Source organism: Physeter macrocephalus, chromosome 1 (genome assembly GCF_002837175.3).
Source record: "Physeter macrocephalus isolate SW-GA chromosome 1, ASM283717v5, whole genome shotgun sequence".
Classification (NCBI taxonomy): Eukaryota; Metazoa; Chordata; class Mammalia; order Artiodactyla; family Physeteridae; genus Physeter; species Physeter macrocephalus.
Genome location: NC_041214.2, coordinates 130045818 through 130068048, shown reverse-complemented (window position 1 = coordinate 130068048; position 22231 = coordinate 130045818). Strand labels below are relative to the sequence as shown.

Below are 22231 nucleotides of genomic sequence, written 5' to 3'. Positions count from 1 at the left end.
GGGAGAGGTCACAGCAGTGAGAGGCCCGCGTACCGCAAAAAAAAAAAAAAAAAAAAAAGAAAAACAACTGAATTGCTTTAAAGCTGAGATTCAATTCAACTGAGATGACTTGTGTATTTAATAAATGTGGTAAAATTAAAATAAGAAAATACAGGAGGTCAAATTTAAGTAAAGACAAGAAAGTAAAAAAAAGCAAGTTTGTAAAGGATGATCTTTATTATTTGGCTAGAAATTTATTTGTGGGAATAGTGAGGAATTAGGCAGAAATATATGTGTTTGAGTTTGCAGTAAATTCACTTACAATGTGATGTATTGAAAAGAACACAAGATTTATAAAATAAAAATTTTAAAAACAGTTACTGGCTGTGTGACTATGGACAGAATTTTAACGTGACCTGGATTAGAGATATTGTGTGAGTAACCCAGTTCGTAAAATGAGCTGGTCTCAGTAAGATAACAGAAGGCAACTGCAATCCCATTCCGTTGTTTATTGTTTCCTTCTCCTGCATAAAAGTCATTCAAGGCCAAAGATTTTCTAGAGAGTTTCAGGTAAATAGATAGTCCTTTTTTCCAGTATTCAAAATCAACTCCAGTATCATCTGAAAACTCTAAACTTCAACAATTAATATTTCTTTTCTTAACTTGCTGGGCCTAAGTTGGGCTGAGAAACTTGCTGTGGGAAAAGTCAGAAACTCTTCTTCTTTAAATTTTTCCTGCATGAATCAGAGACCAACCCTTTGTCTATCAAAATCCAGACAACGTATACTATGCTCTCCATCAGTCCCCAGGAAGCCATTCTCACTTAGCTTGAGAGCAGGGGACTCCTTCCTGTGGCTGCACCATGGGAAGGGGACTGTTCAGAACATACTGACCACTCTCTCCAGATGAGTTCTCACTACCATTGCCCTCAATTCCCTGATACTCTTGCCTCCCATGTGTAGAGGCTGAAGATAGGTGATGGGTTAATGCTGGCAGAAACAAGCATTATGCAAATCCTGCATAGATGCTACAGGAATCAATTTAAAACTGGATGGGTACTGGCACATATTATAATTTTTCTGGCCTCAGAGATGTTGGTTATAAACTCTCAGATTATAGGAAACTTCATCTCATCTGGTTATATTTTAAAGCATGAGTACCGTATCTGGCACATGATAGGTACCCAGAAAAAGAATGTTAAAATATTAAATATATGAAAACTTAAAAATTATACCCTGCGAGCACAGCAACAGGATACGTTATTCTGTTCTCATAGCAAATTGAGAACAAAATAACATAACTATACTAAATATTGCCAGAGGTCTCTTTTCGTCCCTCAGTTTCCTTAAACACCATGAGAGTTTAGAACTAGACAACGTTATTAATTTATAACTGAGAATGAAAAGATATCACACTGGGTGGAAATATGTTCCATCTCCTCAGTGCTCTGTTTCTGCCCACTTAGGGGTGTTTTATGAGAGGTCCTTCAACATATCAACAAGAAATATTTGTCTCCTTTCCTCCTTTGAATATCCACATGGATTTTAATAATTTTATGGATTTAAAGATTCCCATGGATTTAAGGATACATCAAACATTCTTAAACCTACTTATAATTCTAGAGTCTACCATTTACAGGATAGGTTTACTGTTATATAGAGAAATACTTCCTGGTTTTTGAATGAAGTCCAAGGACTGTCCTCTATCTAAGAGCCTTCAATCACCCCACAGAAAGAGCCGAGGTGGCCTGAAGGAATGGCAGGAGCTGATATGCTGGGGTGTCTGAGCAGCTGTCAGCCAGAGATCAGATAAGCCAAAGATATCAAGAGAACATCCATACCTGTGAGCAGAGGAGTAAAGAGTGTGAAGTCCAGCTAAATAATCTGAAACTACTGGCAGGCAGCAAAAATAACTGAAGAGAGCTCCCTCTGGAAGGAAAGGCGGTTGGGTATGTGGAGCAAAGCAAAGAATTCTGACACGGAGCCAGCCCACTGTCTTGGCCTCCACTGTCTTTATATTCCTTGCACTCGGCTGAGATTCCATCCTGACTGAAGCCGGCTTGGAAGTAAACTGTTAATAACTACAAACAGCTGCCTGGCTGTCTGAGTAGCAGATACTTCATCTACATTTGCTGGGATAGAGGACAGACGTATTTCTCCAGCACTGGCCGTTCCCTGACACCAGTATCAGTGAACGTGCTCTCTGGGCCTCTCTGATTTTACAAACTTTGATCACAGTTGCTTCATCTTTTATATTTGCAGTCTGAACGAGCCTTTAGACCTTCCACACCTGGTAGCCCCTTTTTCCCCTCAAATTTATCATTCTGCAGACTTTCTTCAACTCCATTATTTCTTGAGGTGGCTCAAGGAGATTTTTCAGATGTGGATTCTCCATTCACTTGAACAAGGATAAGACAATAACTTCAGTTTTATCCCTAAGCATTTTTCCCCGTATCCCAACATGCCTTGGGCTCCAAATGCTCTTTGAACAGTTGTATTCGTGGGACAATATGGTACTTTAAAAACATTTTTTTAAAATGTTATATTGGAGTACAGTTGATTTACAGTGTTTTGTTAGTTTCTGTACTTCTTAATATTAATGTGCATGGGCACCACCTGAGGTCTTCTTAAAATTCAGATGCCAATGAAGTAGGTCTAAGTTGGGGTCTGAAACTCTGCATTTCTAGAAAGTTCCCAGGTGATGCTGCTAGTGAGTAGACCACCCACTGAGTAGTGAGGGATTAGTACAATAACAGAAGTTTTCTGTGTGGCAGAAGAAAGAGTTTTCAGTAGAATGAGGATTATTCTCTCTATTACGCCTCCCATGCCCCAAACCATGGCTTTCTATTTTTTCCAAAATGGCATACAATGATTAATTTTCCTATGAAAACAAATACATAGGATCTCACTACAATTTATTTACATAAATTTAACATTATAAAATTTGGAAGAGTTTAAAGTTTGCCAAATACATTTCAATTTAATTATGCACTTCTTGTGACACCATGGAGCTTGTCATCAAGGCACGGACATACATAGAGTGGAGCCGACGGCAAAGAACTGGGATGACCCCCAATAGGGAGTAACACAAGCTAAAAACACGGCTTTCTGACACTACAGTTCATCCAAAATGACACAAATGGTAACCAAGGAATTTGACTATCTCTAGTCATAGCTCCAGTAAAAGTTGGTATCAGGAGCCCAAACTCTGTGCCATCCCATTATATGGATAAAAAGATGAAGAATTTGGTTTACAATTAAAAATCCAGTGCCAGTGGGTGGGGTGACTGGGTAGAAGACTCATTACTATATTAGAAATTCAAAACTAGGGATTAAGGTAAATAAACTCTCTATCCCACCGGCAAAAGGGAGGACCACAACCCACATAAAGCTAGTTCTAGTTGGGAGATAATAGTAAGCCTCATTTAAGTTGTTTTAACAAGCTACACACTTCCTTCCTTCTATCAGTTTAAGAGTGTACAGGAAAAAACAGGTATACCTCACCTTTAGAGATTATTATTATTCTTTTTTTAACATCTTTATTGGAGTATAATTGCTTTACAATGGTGTGTTAGTTTCTGCTTTACAACAAAGTGAATCAGTTATACATATACATATGTTCCCATATCTCTTCCCTGAGATTATTTTTAAAATAGGCCAATGGGGACTGCAGGTTTAGCATAAATACAGGAATGCCACTATGTCTCATTTGAATGAAATAATTATTTATTTGGATAGTAGGACTCATATCTTCTTTAACATTAATTTTTTGTATCTCCTTTTGTGGAAAATACTGACACTTCATGAATTTTTGAAAGCCTTTTTGAAAATCTAAATAGTATTCATTTATATCTCTTGTTTATATGATTATTTAACATCTACTTTTAGGGAGAAGAAACATTTCTTCCCCACTCCTGATAGCTTCTCCCCTGTAGGGGGAGCTCTGCTACTTCACACTCCTGCCTCTCTCTACCCTGTCACTCACCTAAATGTCAGTATTGGAATAAACTGGGCCTGGGAAACTTGGCCTCTTCTTCTTTCCTTGTGGGTTCTGCTTGCCTTCGGAAGTCATGTACTCTTGGTTATGGAGTTACTTTACAAGCAAAGGCTCTGCCCCATGGAAATGCTTGTGGTCGTCCAGGGCTGTGGGTAACCGGGAGGTTACATCTTTCTGATTTTCTGGGACCAGTAGTTGGAAGTCCATTATTGCCATTTGTCCAAGCCATATTCTCCGATTCTGAGTTTAGTATAATTTTGTTCCATACCTGTATAATCTTTTGTCTTGCTTCTCAGTTGTTTCAGACTTTGGCAGAGAGGAGAGGTGATACTTACTTGGCATACCTTTGTACCCAAACATTCATTATCATCATTCCTTCAGAGAACTCCAGAAGGCCTGTTGTAACAGGAAATGTGTTGTTTCCTCCTTATGCTTAGTGTATGTGGATTCTAATACTTATGAATGACCATCTCATATCAAGACTTTGAGAGTTGGGCATGAGAAAATTTGAATTCAAGTTCCAACTCCCACTTTACGATTGAGTAAAGTTTGGAACTTAATCTCTTTGAATCTCAGCTATCTAATCGGTGAAATGGGATCAAAAAGTCTGCTGTCTACCTAAGAGTGTGTCTGTAAGGTTAAAACTGATACATGTGAAAATGTATTGACAAGCATAAAGCACAGAACAAGTGTGTGTTATTATTGTAAGAATTCTCTATATGTGTATATAGGCAAACATACATTGAAAAAATATATGACATTGCTTTTGATTGTATTCAACTTGCTTCTCTTTATAGAAAGCCGGCATTTAAACCATTTTTTTTTTCTATATACACTATTTACCTTACTCAATGGGTCTGAGTCTTATTGCATACCATAATATCCACTTCTTTCTAGAGTTACTTTTTGCTATGTATATTAAAAATGTATCATTTGAAAATCTAAACACTGTGATTGGCAGAAAGTATTTCCTCACCTCATAAAGACGTTTAAAAGTGAATTATGTTTACAGCACTTACTGCAGTTTTCTTAAATGATGTAAATATCACCTCGTCTTGTTGCACATTTTTAGATTTATTACTTTTAGTTATACAAGGTGTCAAATAACATTTGTTAGCCTTATTTCAGTACAGGCTCCTTTAAAATGTCAACCAAACAGATGTTCTACTATAAACATGAATAAAAATGAGGGCATAGTGAGACTAAATATAGGATATTATACTATGTTAATATTAATATTACTTAAGATTCAGTAGTGATGAAATTATATGTAATTAATGAAGACGACAAGAAAAACTCCCACATTTATAATTCTTTAAAACAATGTTGTGCTTTTAGTAATTTTTCAAGGTTAAGAAGTGATTTAATAATTTTTTAAAAGCAAGATTATGGGAATAAAGTTAGATATGATTTCTAGTGTTATTTTATTTCTGATTTCTGATTCTGATACTGATTTTATTCCTGATTCTTAATAGTGCTAAATTGCAGTACTATTTCAAGTTCAATATCCAAGTGGATGTTCTATGTTAATAATACATTCATATTACTTACCTCATAAAAAGGTGTGAAGGAGACTCATGCTATCAAAGAAGAGAAAACATAAATGTCAATTTTTTTTGCCGTTTTGTATGCATCATAGCACTTAAATAATTTGAATGTTTTTAAAAAAATTGTAACTAGTTACAAAAATAAACCAAATATGTTCAATTAAATTTTCATGTACAACAACTACTACTTTGTCCCTTTAAACACTTAACTCTTTCTGTAGCTAAATTAAAAACTCTTGGGCTTCCCTGGTGGCACAGTGGTTGAGAATCCGCCTGCCGATGCAGGGGACACGGGCTCGTGCCCCGGTCCGGGAAGATCCCACATGCCGCGGAGCGGCTGGGCCCGTGAGCCATGGCCGCTGAAAAAAAAAAAACCCAAAAAAAACCTCTTATAATGTGTGTTTGCATAGACTGAGTCTTTCATCCATATGAAAATGTGCATGTAACACTCTGGCCCTTTCTAAATTGATAACATTAATACTGATATAATAATATAATATAGTTACAATATTTTATTTTACTACAGCTGCTTCTACTTTCTGAATGCCTGTTGTGTATGAGGGATTTTGGTAGGTAACTTATATGTGTTATCCTATTTGATATATTTGTTTTTAATTGAAATCAAACATAGCAAATCATTTTACCTTAAAATTCATTTTTCCTAATTCACGATAGGAAATACTTAAAATGAGTTCTTAAATTTTGAATCTTATAGGTAAAGAAATTTCAGAAGTATAAAACAAACAACTCTAAGTTTATTAATAATAGGCATTCTTGTGAATATTCATGATGAGCTGAAAGTAGGCCTTGTGTGCATGGTGAGACTCCGTTCTAAATTTAAAGGAAATGTATATACATGGAAAGAAAATCACTTTTGTTCTGGAGAATGCTCCATAATCTCAGCCAAGCTATTTAAAAATATTACATTGTAGATATTTTATATTTACATGTGTAATCCTTTTCTGTTGGTGGCTATTCAAAGAACCCCTAGGTGATCCCTTTTAAATAAATAATAGCTCTCTAAAATGTTCCGTAAGTCTAAGTTTTTGTGAACTAGATTTCTTAAAATAATACCTGAAATCCATCCTTAATTGTTCTCAGTTCATACACAAAACAAAATTATGCTTTTAAAATATTTGATTTGTTATAATTAGAAGCTACTTTGAATGATGCAAAAAATAATTTAGCTTTATAATTCATAACTCCAGACATTTAAAAAATAAATCCCTAAGTAAAATAAAATATCTTTTTTTCCTTCCTTGGTCAACAGGGATTTAAACAAATATTTAAAAAATGATATAATAATGAAGTAAGGTGAAAATTGTAGAAGATTAACATTGCAGCTATTTTAGAATTTACAAAGGAAGTCATTTGATCCCCATCGTTAGCTCATAAACTTGGTATTATTACTTTCCTTCCTTTATACATTAGCAATCTGAGGCTCAGAGAAGTTAAGTTACTTGCCAAAGACTGCTGACCTAAGGGAAAATAGTGAGGTTAGAGTTTTAACCTATAAATAATCTTAATTCTCATTCAAACAAGGATGAAAATATATCATGTAAATCAGAATGTATTTACTGACTTCCTACTAACTCATAATTTTTTCCACTTTGCTGTCAGAAAAAAAAAAAATCTGCTAGGAAATGTTGAAAACTTTTCTGACAAAGTTCCATTGAAACCAAGGCCTTCTACTTTTACTTATTATTCTTTGGAGAGGTTACCAAACACAAACACCAAATTTTTTTAAAGTTTGAAGGATTGTTTATTAGTTTCTTATTGCTGCCGAAACAAGTTAATACAAGAAATAGTCTCTTATAGTTCTGATCGTCATAAGTCCAAAATGGTCCCCACAAGTCAACAGATGGAGAGGATTTTTGCCTCAGAATGGATTGTATCTAGACCCTCACTCATCCCTAATTTAGATGATTCAGATGATGAGATCTGGGAATTTTCAGCTGATGAGACTTCTGTGAGATTTTGGACTTGAATTGATGTTGTAATGGTTTGAGAATTTTGAAGACTTTGGATGGGGTAAATGTATTTTGCATGTGGAGTGGACATGGATCTCTGAAGGCTAGAGTGTGGCTTCTGCTGAGATAGCTGAGGAGGTCTGAGTCATGCATCTAATCTCGTCAAGGGCCCTCTATATGACTGAATAATTTACCTTTTGATACTTCAGAGGCACTAGCAAAAGGTCGTCACCCACACACTTGGTTTTCTCTAGAGCCTGCTTCCTGACAGTGACCCTCCAATGTAGTATTTTTTTGAAATTGAATGGACTAAGAATTCTCCCAATCATCCACTACTAGTTCTTTTTGGCTTAACAGTTATTACCTCAATATATCTCTTTTCACTTGCATTCCACCAATGCAAGAATAAAGTATGCTGCACCGCTAACACATTCTTTGGAAATTTTCTCAGCTAAATTTCCTAGTTCATCACTTACAAGTTCTGTTTTCTGCAAAAGTGTAGGACATAATTCTACAGTAAAACTGTGGAACACAATTCTGCAGTTTTCTGCCACTCTATGATAAGATATCCTTTCCTCTGATTCTCAATAATACATTCCTCTTTTCCTTATGAGATCTCATGAACAGCATCTTTACCCCCCATATTTCTATCAGCCGTCTGTTTATGACCATTTAGGTGTTATCTAAGATGATATAGGCTTTAACACACTCCTCACTTACTTCTGAGTTCTTACTATCCAGAGTCATTAAAATCCATACTACTTCTAACAGTTTTTTCAAGGCAATTTACATTTTTAAATTTTCATTTTTAAATTAAAAAAATGTACTTATTCAGTCTATTTCACATATGTCTTGAGAACCAAGTAGTTGCAAAGCACTGCTCGTCTGAGGTACAGGGGACACAATAGCCATCAATACAGAGAAGAATTTTGTTCTCAAGGAGCTTGCATTGTATTTAGAGGAATAGAAACTAAAGAAGTTTACCAAAAACAATCAGGTAGCTATCATTAGCTTGATTTGAATTGAAAATGTTTCCTTTATATGTACATTTTTTCCTGTTATACTGCTAATAATTTTTCCCCATTACCCAATTCTAAAGCCGCCTTTCCACGTTTGGATATTTGTTGCAGCAGCGCCCCACTTCCAGGTATCAAAACTGATATTAGTTTCCTATTGCTGCTCTCGTAAATTACCACAAACATAGTGTCTTAAAACAACACAAATTCATTTAACTATAATTCTGAAGGTCAGAAGTCCCAAATGAGTCTTTCCTGGCTCAAGTCAAGGAGGCAGCAGGGCTGGTTCCTTCCTGAGTCTCCTGGAGAGATCTGTTCCTTGCCTCTTCCGACTTCTTGAGGCTCCTGGAAACATCTCCCCACCATCCCTGCCTTTGTTGCCACATTACCTCTTTCTCTTCAGTCAAGTCTATCTCTGCCTCCCACTTATAAGGACACCTGTAACTGCACTGGGCACACTCGGATAATCCAGAGTAATCCCCCCATTTTAAAAGCCCTTACTTAATCCCATCTGTAAAGTCTCTTTTACCATATAAAATAACATATTTACAAGTTCCGCTTTGGGGGCCATTATTCAGCCTGCCACAGCTTGATGTTATCCTTCATTGATTTTTTTGTCTTCTGGTTTTAGTCAACTCTGAAATGTAACTGTATTTTAGTTGCCCAGAAACTTAAATTAGAGGTTTATTACTGGTAATTTATCCTAAGTTTCTGTTATTCTTTAGTAATATAATGATGCATATAATAAGGTTACAACACAGATCATTTGGAGTTTAAAAGAAATGATTTAAAAGTTATGCAGAGGACTTCCCTGGTGGCGCAGTGGTTAAGAATCCACCTGCCAATGCAGGGGACACGGTTCGAGCCCTGGTCCGGGAAGATCCCACATGCCGCAGAGCGACTAAGCCCGTGCACCACAACTACTGAGCCTGTGCTCTACAGCCCGTGAGCCACAACTACTGAGCCCGCGTGCCACAACTACTGAAGCCTGCACGCCTAGAGCCCGTGCTCCACAACAAGAGAAGCCACCTCAATGAGAAGCCTGCGCACCGCAACCAAGAGTAGCCCCCACTCACCACAACTAGAGAAAGCCCGCACGCAGCAACGAAGACCCAACGCAGCCAAAAATAAATAAATAAAATTACTTTTAAAAAATCAGTAATAAAATATTTAAAAAGCTATGCATTAAAAAAATAAAATTATGCAGAAAATGTTTCTGTGATAGTCAAGATGTGAAATCGTCATATTAAAGATGATTTGTTATGTTAGTTTTCCAAGTGCAACCTGGCAGAATACACCATATTTTGTTAGATAAGGGAGAAGAAAGAAGATGTGGCCAAGAATCTTTTGTTGAAGATGAATTACTTGCTTCGTTGTTTATCATTAACCTCAACCAAGAAAGATAAGACCATTGTGTATGCAAGTTCACTTTTTATAAATTTAAGTATTATATTCTGTATATAAGCCTATGTTGAAAGAAAAACATTACCCATCTACAAAGGAGAAATTAAGGACATGTGATTTTTTTTTCAGATTATAGAAAATCTAAAGTAAGTTTCAATAAACAGATGAAATGTACAGTTGGCACTACCCTCAAAGCAAACCAGTTTTCTCACATATGCAGTACAACCACAAAGTTATGAGTCTGGTTACACAAACTACAAAAGAATATCAGTATTTTTTCTTCCTAGATACTTGGTACCAGAGCTAGTTTAAAGTGAACGCTTTAGTTACATTGGTGACTGAACGGTAACATGATACAGCCAGCTTTTAACCCAGCATCTCCAGTCAAACTCTGATCCCCTCCTACCTTCTTCAATTGATCACCAGTATCCGCCCCATCCATCTCCACTGCCACTAAGCTAATTCTGTTCCATGAAACTACTCCCTGGATCTATTCAATAGCATCCCAAGTAGCCTTCTTTCTCACAGTCCTGCTAAGCTCCAATCCATGTTCTCTATAGTGACCCCAATGAGTTTTTCCTAAAATGCTAATTTGATCATGTCACTTCCCTCCTCAAAATCTTGTGCAATAACTTCAGATTTAAGTCCAAACAGTTCAGCATTCAGGGATTTCAGGATCTGGCTCTTTCATATCTTTATGAGTCACCTTTTCTTAGATCCTCCTCTTCTGAACATCCTCTAGGAGAATTAAGTGCTCTTCTCTTGGCTTCACTTCTGGATACTTACCACAGCTGACCAGTGCTTTAGGAAAAATTAGAATTATTCTCTAGGATAATGAGAATAACCAAAAGAAGTAAATAGTAATTAATAGTTGAGCCATATATTGTCTAGCTAGTCCTACGTTTGTGGAGTGCCTGGAGAGGATTTAGAAAGACCTTCGTGCTGTGGGTTAGAATTTATTACGTGTAAAAGAAAGGATTCTTTTGATCCTGCATGCTTGAAAGAATTCCCAGGTACTGTAGAGACCCATTGTTTCTCCCTAATAACTTGGCTAGAATTAGGTGTAAACAATTAATCATGTAGTTACCTATCATATACCTTGTGCCCTATTCTACTGGTAAGCACCTCTGTCCACAAGGAATTTGGGAGTAGAAAAATGGGAGGGGCTCATTCTCCTTATGCTGCATGTAAGTGGGCTTGTGATGAGAGTAACTGTAAAGACCAATACTTATTACCACCCAGAAAATTAGGAACCACATAGAGAGGGTAATAGTTCTAAACCAGGGAGCTAACAAAGGCTTATTACAAATTAAGATCAGTTTGTCATTGTTTAAAATAAGCCTGGTTTACTTTCTATGCCTAATTTAGATCCATGTCTCAGAGCCAGCAACCATCCAGATGGTGGTAGTTCTTTGGGACTTGACATTATTTTAAAAGGCCACCATAGGCAAATTATAACTGGCACCTCATTCTTATCAGAGACCAAACTTGCTCCAGTTTTAAAATCTGTCACATGTATTATATACACAGACCCATAATGTTCCTAAAATTTTGTCACTTAAATTTGAGTCAAAAGATATTAGGTTTTTCATTTAGAGGCATGCCATAGATTCCCTTACAGTAACATCAATGTTTAAGAAATGTCCCCTAAGATGTATTTTCTTCCCTGATGTGTCACTACATCACAGAAAACTTACAACCTTTACTCTGGTGCTTCAAAAGTATTGTATAAATAAATAAAGTGTGTATACATGTAATATATATGTTATTATATATATTACAATGCTTAAAATATATGTTTTAAAAGTTCATTTCTCCTTTCAATATTAGACAGTAAAAATGTATGAGTCATACATTCTCTCGTATTATGAGTCAGTTGTACATTCTCTCATATTATCCCCATGTACTCTCATCCACAGATATACAGAGCTCTGGGCTGTCTGTTATATGTAGGCATATATTACATGTATATGTTATACAAAGAGGCAGTTTGGGAAATGGAAATGTACCTTTTATTTCACCATTTTGATATATTTACTATTACTTTGCCAAGCCAGTAAGAATTGATAATTATACTGAAGATTCAGAGGTCTTTAATTCTGAATGGAAACTTAAATTATGCTCGGTGTAGTTTTTTAATTTAGTGAATTTAATTCTTTTTTTGCATCTTTCCATACACCTACTTGAGCAATTATAAAAACCTTTGTTCAGTAGTAACTTCTTGTTCTGAACCCTAACCCTACACCTAAAGTCTAGCTTCTTTGCCTGGTTTGTGCTAATAAACTCACCCACCATTTCTGAAGAGACGCTGTGACTTTAGACTCTTGCCCTGTAAACATATTCCCTTACTATAAGAAACTCATCCATTTGACTTTTGAGTGTAACTCAGGTAGTGAAGATTATTTGCTGTACCTCTTTGATCACTATCATTGTAGTTTGTTTTATATTACAGTTAGCAACCCAAGAGGCCACCCAACACCTGTCTATGGCAAATATTGCAGTTTTAGAAATCACCTGGATGTGTTGTGAAAAATATATAGATTATGGAGTGGGGCTTGAGACTCATTTTTATTTATAGAGTCTAAAGTATAGTCTCACTTAACAGTCACTAACTATTCCTAGAATATAACTCCCTAAAGTTTCACACATACATATTACCTCTTGGTGGAACTCAATGATCTTCCACTTCCCCATTCATAACTCCAGTCAAGGACATAAATAGGACATAGTGATAGGTTATAGTGTTTTCAGATGAAGAAATTAGGAGGCCTTCCACATCAAGTGGCCATTTTTCTGTTTGGAATACTTTAGCTATCCTTCTCTCTTGGAAGTCTTGGAAATGTAGATGGGATTATCTCCCATTTTTGGAGGGGATCTTCAAACCACAATTAATTCAGGTTATTGGAGGAAGAATGTTGGTCTCTTTCTGGGCTCCAATCTAGGCTCACAAATAGTTAAGCAGAGTTTGTTAGAGTAGGAGATCACAAAGAGAGTCCAGGCCAAACCCTGGTCAATAATCAAGTGTTCCCTAAAGTGCTATCCACATAGTGATATCCATTTGGAACTACCTGCATCTTTACAGTGGCACGATGATTTCAAGAATGTGGAATTTAACCATCTTTGTCTCTCTTAATTAGACATTCAGCTAGTTTTTAACATACTGTCTTATACTTATGCCTATGCTTTAATAAAGAATTTTTGAATGAATGAAAAGATAGTTTTCTTTATTGACTTCCTATGTAAAATGTTTTCTAATGCTTTAAAAATGACTTTGTTCATTGAAAAAGTTTGAAATCATTATTTCCTCCCTGATTGGGCTCATCCTATCTGTAATTTGCAGACAGGTAAGTTTCTGCATATGGATTATGATAGTTATGCATACATTAAATCCCTTTTAGTGTTTGGATCTCTCCAAACAGATTTCCAAATCTGATTGTTAAAAACATGGCTAGATAGCTAGATAGCTACATATATAGTCTAACCTCCTTAGCCTGGTCATAGAATTAATAAAAAAGATATCTGAGAATATTCTGACAGAGTTCAGATTCTTGTTTAAAAACAGACATATTTTGTATTTATGCATTAGTAATTTTGTAGGAAAAAAATGACTCACCATTATGTGTAATTGGTAAACAGATGCAGAGGAATGTTATGCACGTCTTTTCTCTGTTTTTTGTTTGTTTGTTTGTTTTTTGCGGTATGCTGGCCTCTCACTGTTGTGGCCTCTCCCAATGCGCAGCACAGGCTCCGGACGCGCAGGCTCAGCGGCCATGGCTCACGGGCCCAGCCGCTCCGCGGCATGTGGGATCTTCCCGGACCGGGGCACGAACCCGTGTCCCCTGCATCAGCAGGCAGACTCTCAACCACTGGGCCACCAGGGAAGCCCTGTTTGTTTTTTTTTTAAAAGAAGAACAAGTTCATTTTCTTGTCCAACTTAAAGTGGTTGAGAGCAGTATAACAGATGTGGCTAATTTCATCTTTTGGAATGACACTTTTTGGAATGGAAAGGGATAGAGAAAAAACATTTAGACATATTCTCATTCTATGTAGATTCTGGCTAGAATTTAAAATAAAATATATTTTAAAAACATCCAAGAGAAGAATTTGAATATTTAGAATCTTGATCTCCTCAGTTTGTAAAAAATGAGTAAATCAGAGTTTCACAATGTATGTTTTCTGGAAATGTCATTTTTAAATGTATCAACTGGTATTATTCAAGACAGAAGATCTGTGGTCAAATAAATTTGGAAAAAAACTGGCTTAAACAAGTCAGACAAATGTCTTTATTGTAGTACTTCTCATAACCTTTAAACTGTTAATTTGTACTATATATATGAATATTTATATATTTACTTATTTATATATCCATACTCTATATACAATATATGCACCAATTTTCAAATGCATCTATTTCTTTTTCCCTTAGAGCATCTTGGAGTAAGTTTCTGTAGTCTATACTGAAGAAAACTGAAATAAATGTTCCTCAATTCATCCATTAAGTCTTCAAGATTACCACTGTGTATTGGTATTCACTAGTGAGTAGACTAACTGGTATTTAACTGGTCTGAAAATGTTAATCTCAGATAAGTGAATCATGTACTGGTTTCTATCTAAATTCTGGTTCACCTCTCCCTTTTATCTAACCTGTGAAAGAAGGTCATGATTAAAATGTGCTTTAATTTTAACCTAAAAATCTTTGTCTGTCAGCAGGAGGAAAGAAAAAGAGCCCTATTTTTACTTGAAATTATACCAGACTTTAACTCTGGTTAATAAAATACTTAGATCCTTGATGAAAGAAATCATCGTAATAACAATATTCATCATCTTTATGATTTCTTCAGAAAGAGAATTAGCTTCTGGGTATTCTTAGAGTAATCCCATCTGCCACCACAAAATTTGGACTTTGAAGCAAATGCATTGGATATTTCCTGGATCACATTCCCAGATAATGAAGAGCTTCATTAAATACAGAAAGCTTGCTATAGCCTCTGCCTCCCACTGGTTTAATATATAAAACCTTGCACTAGACACAGAAATTATATTTGCATTATCAGATCCACAAAGTTGCATAGTATATTGCATGAGAGAGACTTGAGGCCAGTCTCTATGCAGTAGCTGACAAGGACTAGTGTTTGGATTTGCCTCTCTTTTTGCTTGATTTCAATTAAAAAGAAACAGTGATAATGACACAAAACATTTCAAATCCAGTTTTCAAGTAATAGTAGCTTGCATTTCTGCAAAAAAGTAAAGGTTTTCCAACTGAAAGCCATGCTGACATCAGCTCTGGTGATGTTTCATATTCATGCAAGGCAGACAAAAACACCTAAGGGGGCATATGCTGAAAAATAAACTGGAAACCTGGGTAAATTTGCTGTGGAAAATTACTGGATACCTAACAGTAGGAATATATAAATAGGATTTAAGTGAGAAAGTCAGGCCAGGCAAAATGCTGTTCTGGCTGTCTGCAAGTCTAGTCTTAGTTCCAAGCTCTGGGACCTAAGACCAAGAAAAGATGTAGCGGGACTTCCCTGGTGGCACAGTGGTTAAGAATCTACCTGACAATGCCGGGGACACGGATTCCTGGTCCAGGAAGATCCCACATGCTGGATTTAGTTGCCGTGGACCAACTAAATCCGTGTGCCACAACTACTGAGCCTGCACTCTACAGCCCGTGAACCACAACTACTGAGCCCACATGCCACAACTACTGAAGCCCACATGTCTAGAGCCCATGCTCCACAACAAGAGAAGACACCGCAATGAGAAGCACGCACACCACAACAGAGTAGCCCCCACTCGCCACAACTAGAGAAAGCCCGCGCATAGCAATGAAGACCAAATGCAACCAAAAATAAACAAACAAACAAAGAAATAAATAAAAAAATAAATAAATTTATTTTACAAAGAAAAGATGTAGTTTCCTTATCGAGACATCTTGCCTGACAATGGTGAATATTTTGCTGTGTATCTTTTAATGGTAACTTTAAAATTGCTTTTTATAAGTTCTCTAACAAATAAAACAGTTAAAATCTAGTGTGGGAATCCAAATGATCTGAATGAGAAATTCTCATAAGCTATGTAAAGAGTGTAACCCTTGACAAGATTCCATCAAGGAATCTGAATAACTGGGTACAGAGTACATATGTGAAATCATGTGAAATTGCCAATATTCTACTGGCTGGACCACAAAAGGTCAGTTTTATATTGTGTAAAATAATAAAATGGAAACTAAATATTAGAGTGGATAACTGCTACAAACTGAAATTTCAGTTTTTCTTTTCATCTCTTTTTTCATCTCTTATTTTCTATACCTTATTACATGCAATTAAAAGAAGCCAATTTACATTATCAACACTAAACCTAGAAATCTCCTTACTGATCAAATCAGCACATAGTCTAGTTATCTTTTAATAATGAGACAGAAAGAGTGTTTTCTTAATACAACAAAAGCATACCCTTAATGGACACATTTTGGTAAATTTTACTACATTAAATTAAAATCATCTCTATATCAAGACAATTGTAAACAAAGTTAAAAGTCAAGTGACACATATGGTCACCTTATTTTTGATAAAGGAGGCAAGAATATACAATGGAGAAACGACAGCTTCTTCAATAAGTGGTGCTGGGAAAACTGGACAGCTACATGAAAAGAATGCAATTAGAACACTCCCTAACACCATATACAAAAATAAACTCAAAATGGATTAAAGACCTAAATGTAAGGCCACACACTATAAAACTCTTAGAGGAAAACATAGGCAGAACACTCTATGACATATATCACAGCAAGATCCTTTTTGATCCACCTCCTAGAGAAATGGAAATAAAAACAAAAAACATTTCTCCATAGAAGATGTACAGATTGCCAACAAACACATGAAAGGATGCTCAACATCACTAATCATTAGAGAAATGCAAATCAAAACTACAGTGAGGTATCACCTCACACCAGTCAGAATGGCCATCATCAAAAAATCTACAAACAATAAATGCTGGAGAGGGTGTGGAGAAAAGGGAACCCTCTTGCACTGTTGGTGGGAATGTAAATTGATATAGCCACTATGAAGAACAGTATGGAGGGTACTTAAAAAACGAAAAATAGAACTATCATACGACCCAGCAATCCCATTACTGGACATATACCCTGAGAAAAACATAATTCAAAAAGAGTCATGTACCACAATGTTCACTGCAGCTCTATTTACAATAGCCAGGACATGGAAGCAACCTAAGTGTCTATTACAGATGAATGGATAGAGAAGATGTGGCACATATATACAATGGAATATTACTCAGCAAAACGAAATTGAGTTATTTGTAGTGAGGTGGATGGACGTAGACTGTCATACAGAGTGAAGTAAGTCAGAAAGAGAAAAACAAATACCGTATGCTAACACATATATATGGAATCTAAAAAAAAAGGGTTCTGCAGAACCTAGGGGCAGGACAGGAATAAAGATGTAGACGTAGAGAATGGACTTGAGGACACGGGGAGGGGGAAGGCTAAGCTGGGACGAAGTGAGAGATTGGCATGGACTTATATATACTACCAAACGTAAAACAGATAGCTAGTGGGAGGCAGTGGCATAGCACAGGGAGATCAGTTCGGGGCTTTGTGACCCCCTAGAGGGGTAGGATAGGGAGGGTGGGAGGGAGACACAAGAGGGAGGAGATATGGGGATATATGTATATGTATAGCTGACTCACTTTGTTATAAAGCAGAAACTAACACACCATTGTAGTATACTTCAATAAAGATGTTAAAAAACAAATTCCAATTGCTAGTTGCAAAAAAAAAAAGTCAAGTGACAGATCTAGAGAAGATTTTTGCAACTTATATAATAGAAGCTATAACAAAGGATTATTAAAGTGTACAAAGAAGTACAAATTAATAAAGCAAACTCAACAACCTGATAGAAAAATGGGCCAATGATAAAAGTAGGTAAGTCACAAAAGAGTAAAATACTATCATCCAGTTCTACAGTTGTCATAACAAATCACAGAGGCTTAAACAACACAAATTATAGTTTTTAAGGTCACAAGTCTGACATAGTTCTCAGTGCACTAAAATCAAGTCAGCAGGCTGTTTCTTTTCTAGAGGCTCTGGGAAAATGTTTCCTACACATTCAGGTGGCTGGCAGAATTCAGTTCCTTGAGGTTGCAGTACCGAGGTCCTTGTTATCATGCAAACTGTAAACTGAGAGTCATTCCCAGATTCAGAGGATACTTCCTTCCTTGACTTATGGTCCCCTTCCTCCATTTTTAAAGCCAACAATGGTAGATGGACTCCTTCTCACATTGAATTTCTTTGACTCTTCTTTCAGTTGTATGCTTTTAAGAGCTCATGTGATTGTGTTGGAAGAACCCAGATATTTCAGGATGATCTCTGAATCTCAAAGTCTTTAGCCTTAATCTGCAAAGTCCCTTTTTCCATATAAGGTTCTGGATGCATAGGTTCTGAGATTGGGAAATGGATATTAAAGGGGCATTATATGGCTTTCCACAGCCAATAAATATATGATAATTATTTTAACTTAATTTGCAATCAGAAAATGTAGATTAAAACAATGATATGTGGTTGAATTGACTCCATCAAATTGACAAGTATTAAAAATTAAAATTTATTTCCTTCATTGAATTGGCAAAAATGAAAAACATGATGATATCAAGCGTTTTCTAGGATGTGGGGAATCAAGCTACATTTATATACTACTGGTAGGGGAATACATTTGTATAGATTAAAAAAAAAAGGCAGATGGCCATGTCCATACATATAAATAAAATCCATTATATTGTTTATGGATATATTCTGGATAGGTTTATATTCATATAAATATGCACTTTAAATACTTTTAAAATCCCAAAATACATCGATCAAAATCATCACAATGATTGCCTCAAGAAGAGAGACTGTAAAGAGTATGTGACTTCGGGTAGTAATCAAATGAACTTTATTTTACCTGCAATTTATACTCCTCTTCTTTTTTTTTAAGCCTGGAAGTATAATATGTAAAATAAAATAATAACAGGTTTTTACTGTGGGAAATGGGATACAGGGCTGGTTTTAAACTACATATCTATCTATCTATCTATCTATCTATCTATCTATCATCTATCTATCTATGTTCTATGTATATATTTGGATTGCTTTTTACTTGTAAGATAAGTGTATTTTAAAACAACAAGTAAGAGATTTATTTAGACTATATAAACATACTCATCAAAGTATCTTCTAGTAATTGTTTAAATCAGGGGTCGGCAAACTTGAGTTTTCTGGCCAAATCTTGGCTGATGCCTGCTTATTTAAATAATGTATATTAGAAAACAGAGATTATTAGCATATTGTCTATGGCTCCTTTCCCGATATAATGGCAGAGTTGGGTCGTTGCAACAGAGATGACATGGCCCAAATATCTAAAATATTTACTATTTGGCTTTTTAAAAATCCTTTTTGCCTAGAAGAGATACCTCATTAAAGCTGGCTAGGGGGCTTCCCTGGTGGCGCAGTGGTTGCGCGTCCGCCTGCCGATGCAGGGGAGCCGGGTTCGCGCCCCGGTCTGGGGGGATCCCACGTGTCGCGGAGCGGCTGGGCCCGTGAGCCATGGCCGCTGAGCCTGCGCGTCCGGAGCCTGTGCTCCGCAACGGGAGAGGCCACAGCAGAGGGAGGCCCGCATACCACAAAAAAAAAAAAAAAAAAAAGCTGGCTAGGGACTATGTAAGACTAGAATCCATTGCCTAAATGTGGGTAGATGGGTTGCAGAATTATTTAGCATCAAGTGTATCATGTAGTTCCTTAAAACCAGAGATGATACAGGGTCTGGTTAAGAATAAGTGCTAATGGAATTATAAAATGTATAGATCACATCTTTCTACTCAGCCACAGACTGTTCTAGTTAAAGGTATGCACCGAAAGGCAGAATCTTGTTTGGTTCCTGATTGGGGACAGCTAGTCAATCAAATAATTATTTCCCACTATTTTTTTTTTAACATCTTTATTGGAGTATAATTGCTTTACAACGGTGTGTTAGTTTCTGCTTTATAACAAAGTGAATCAGTTATACATATATATATATGTCCCCATATCTCTTCCCTCTTGCATCTCCCTCCCTCCCACCCTCCCTATCCCACCCCTCCCACTATGTTTTTATAGAACTTTCTAACCAAATAGTATCTCATTTAACCCTTTTAGTCTATATTCCAATGATAGGATTAGTATCCTCATTTTACAGCAAAAAAAATTAGGCTCTGTGAAATTATTTGCTTAGTACATGACATAGAGGACTAGATCTTTGCTTCTTGTTAGTGTGCATTTATGTAAATATAAATATACATATATATTATATAATTTTTTTTTCTCTCTTGAATGGGGCCATAAGAAAGATGACTATTTGATGGGTGTGGACTGCTGAGTGTGGAGTGCTGTTTTTTTGAAAGACAAAGAACTCTATTTAAGGATATGGCTTTGTTCCAAAAATAAAGAAATGGGAAATCATGTACATACTCTTTGTAAACCAAATTTCTCCAGCACTCCCTAACCCATCGGTGCAATTTAGGTCATCTTTGCATTACTACGCAGTCTCACTAGCTTTGAGCTCCTAATTCTTCACATAGAAGTTCTAATCCCTGTCACAATTCACCACTAGGGTTGCTGATATTCTCCACATTGACTGTGAACCAGTCTAAGCTTCTATTCACCATGGTCTTCTAGACAGAAAGTCTCTCCCTGGTCCTTTGGGCACCAGTGCAGGCTTTCCTTGCTCTCCTGTCCTCCTCTATTCGGAGTCCTGCCAATGTTACCAGCTTCCACTTTCCCCTTCCAATTCCAATACTGAATGGCAGTCTCTTGAGAAGAGGAAATGCTATATCTGACCTTTTTTGTTTTCTTCTTTTTTTGATGTTCTTGCAGTAGGGTTTTTAGGGCACCAAAATAAAAGCTCTTTCTATTCACTCACTCAGACACTCAGTTTTTTTTCTCCTCATGTGCACATGCCATCAGATGGTCAGATTGCAAAAGATTACTGTGCCTGCACTCTACTGTATATGAACAAACCATTCTCTTCGAAAAGCCTGGGCCTTGGAGGTAAGGTAGTTGAAGAATTGCAGAAAGCTTGACTTAAAGGGACAGAGAGTAGAAAATGAAACCTTTTGATTTCCAAACTTCTGTAAGCAGGAAGCAGCTAGAGACATACATTTCCTTTTGTGAAAAAAATGATAACAGTGCAGAACCAAGATACCAGAGTGTGGAGGCCAGAACCATGGTAAGTCATTAGCAAGCAGGAGTTGAACGGAGTCCTAATCAAGGAACTTTCAGCATGTGTCTGGATGGATTTCAGAACTGCTGTGGGTCAGTATGTGTACCTCCTCTCTTCCCTTTTGGAATAAAAGTTCCTGTAGCAGTTCTCCTGTGCCTGTCCCAACAGTGATGTATGTTGGCATTTGTTGGGGGAAGGGGGAAGATCACTTGTCTCTTTAGTTAACAGGACACCAGATTGAGAGGATCTGGACTCAAGGAGCTTTCCTTAAGGAAATGCACACAAATAGACTCCCCTGCATATGGACCTGATTAGATAAGATTCTGTATATCACACTGAAGGTGGAATGAGGTGAGACTTTGGGGTCCTTGGGAGCGGGGGAGAGTATTTTTCATATAGGACAGACTGGAATTATTGGTGGAAGGGGTAGACTGCCTCCAAAATAGCCCCCATGTCCTGGAATGCAAACTCTATTGCAACCCCTTCCCATATTGTAACAGAGTTAGGCTCTGTGACTAATTTATTATAAGTAATGGTATTTCATGTCTAACACAGATTACAAAAGACACTATGCCTTTCATCTTAATGCTCCTCTCCCTCACTTTCCATCCTTCCCTCAGATCACTTGCTCTGGGGAAAGTCAGCTGTCACGTCATGAACAGCATAATAGAGAGACCCATGTGTTAAGGAACTAAGGCCAGTAAGATCAACCACCAGTAAGAAACTGAGGGCTACTATCAACAGCTACATGAAAGAACTTGGAAATGGGTCCTCCAGTCTCAGTCAAACTTGATGCAGACTTCAGCCTAAATCTCAACTATAACATCCCAAGAGAACCTGAATCAGAATCATCCAGTTAAAAAACTCACTGATTCCTGACCCTCAGGAACTGTGTGATAAAATAAATAATTCTTGTTTTAAGCTGTGAAGTTTGGGGGTAAATTGTTACACAGCAACAAATAACTCATACAATCATCCAAGTGCTTATTGATATCTTATTAGATCTCCTACTTTGTATGAGGAGCTGTCAGAGATGATAATGAAAAATAATATCTAATATCTGT

General features: G+C 36.7%; 1 long non-coding RNA gene across 1 annotated transcript in view; it reads right to left on the bottom strand.

The window, feature by feature from the left end:
* The window catches only part of LOC129392252 (uncharacterized), a 377286-nt gene that overhangs the window by 181453 nt on the left and 173602 nt on the right, over window positions 1-22231 (bottom strand). Inside the window, exon 3 of the long non-coding RNA XR_008617848.1 lies at window positions 5527-5555. This is a non-coding gene — a long non-coding RNA (uncharacterized lncRNA). The remainder of the gene's footprint in view (window positions 1-5526; window positions 5556-22231) is intronic.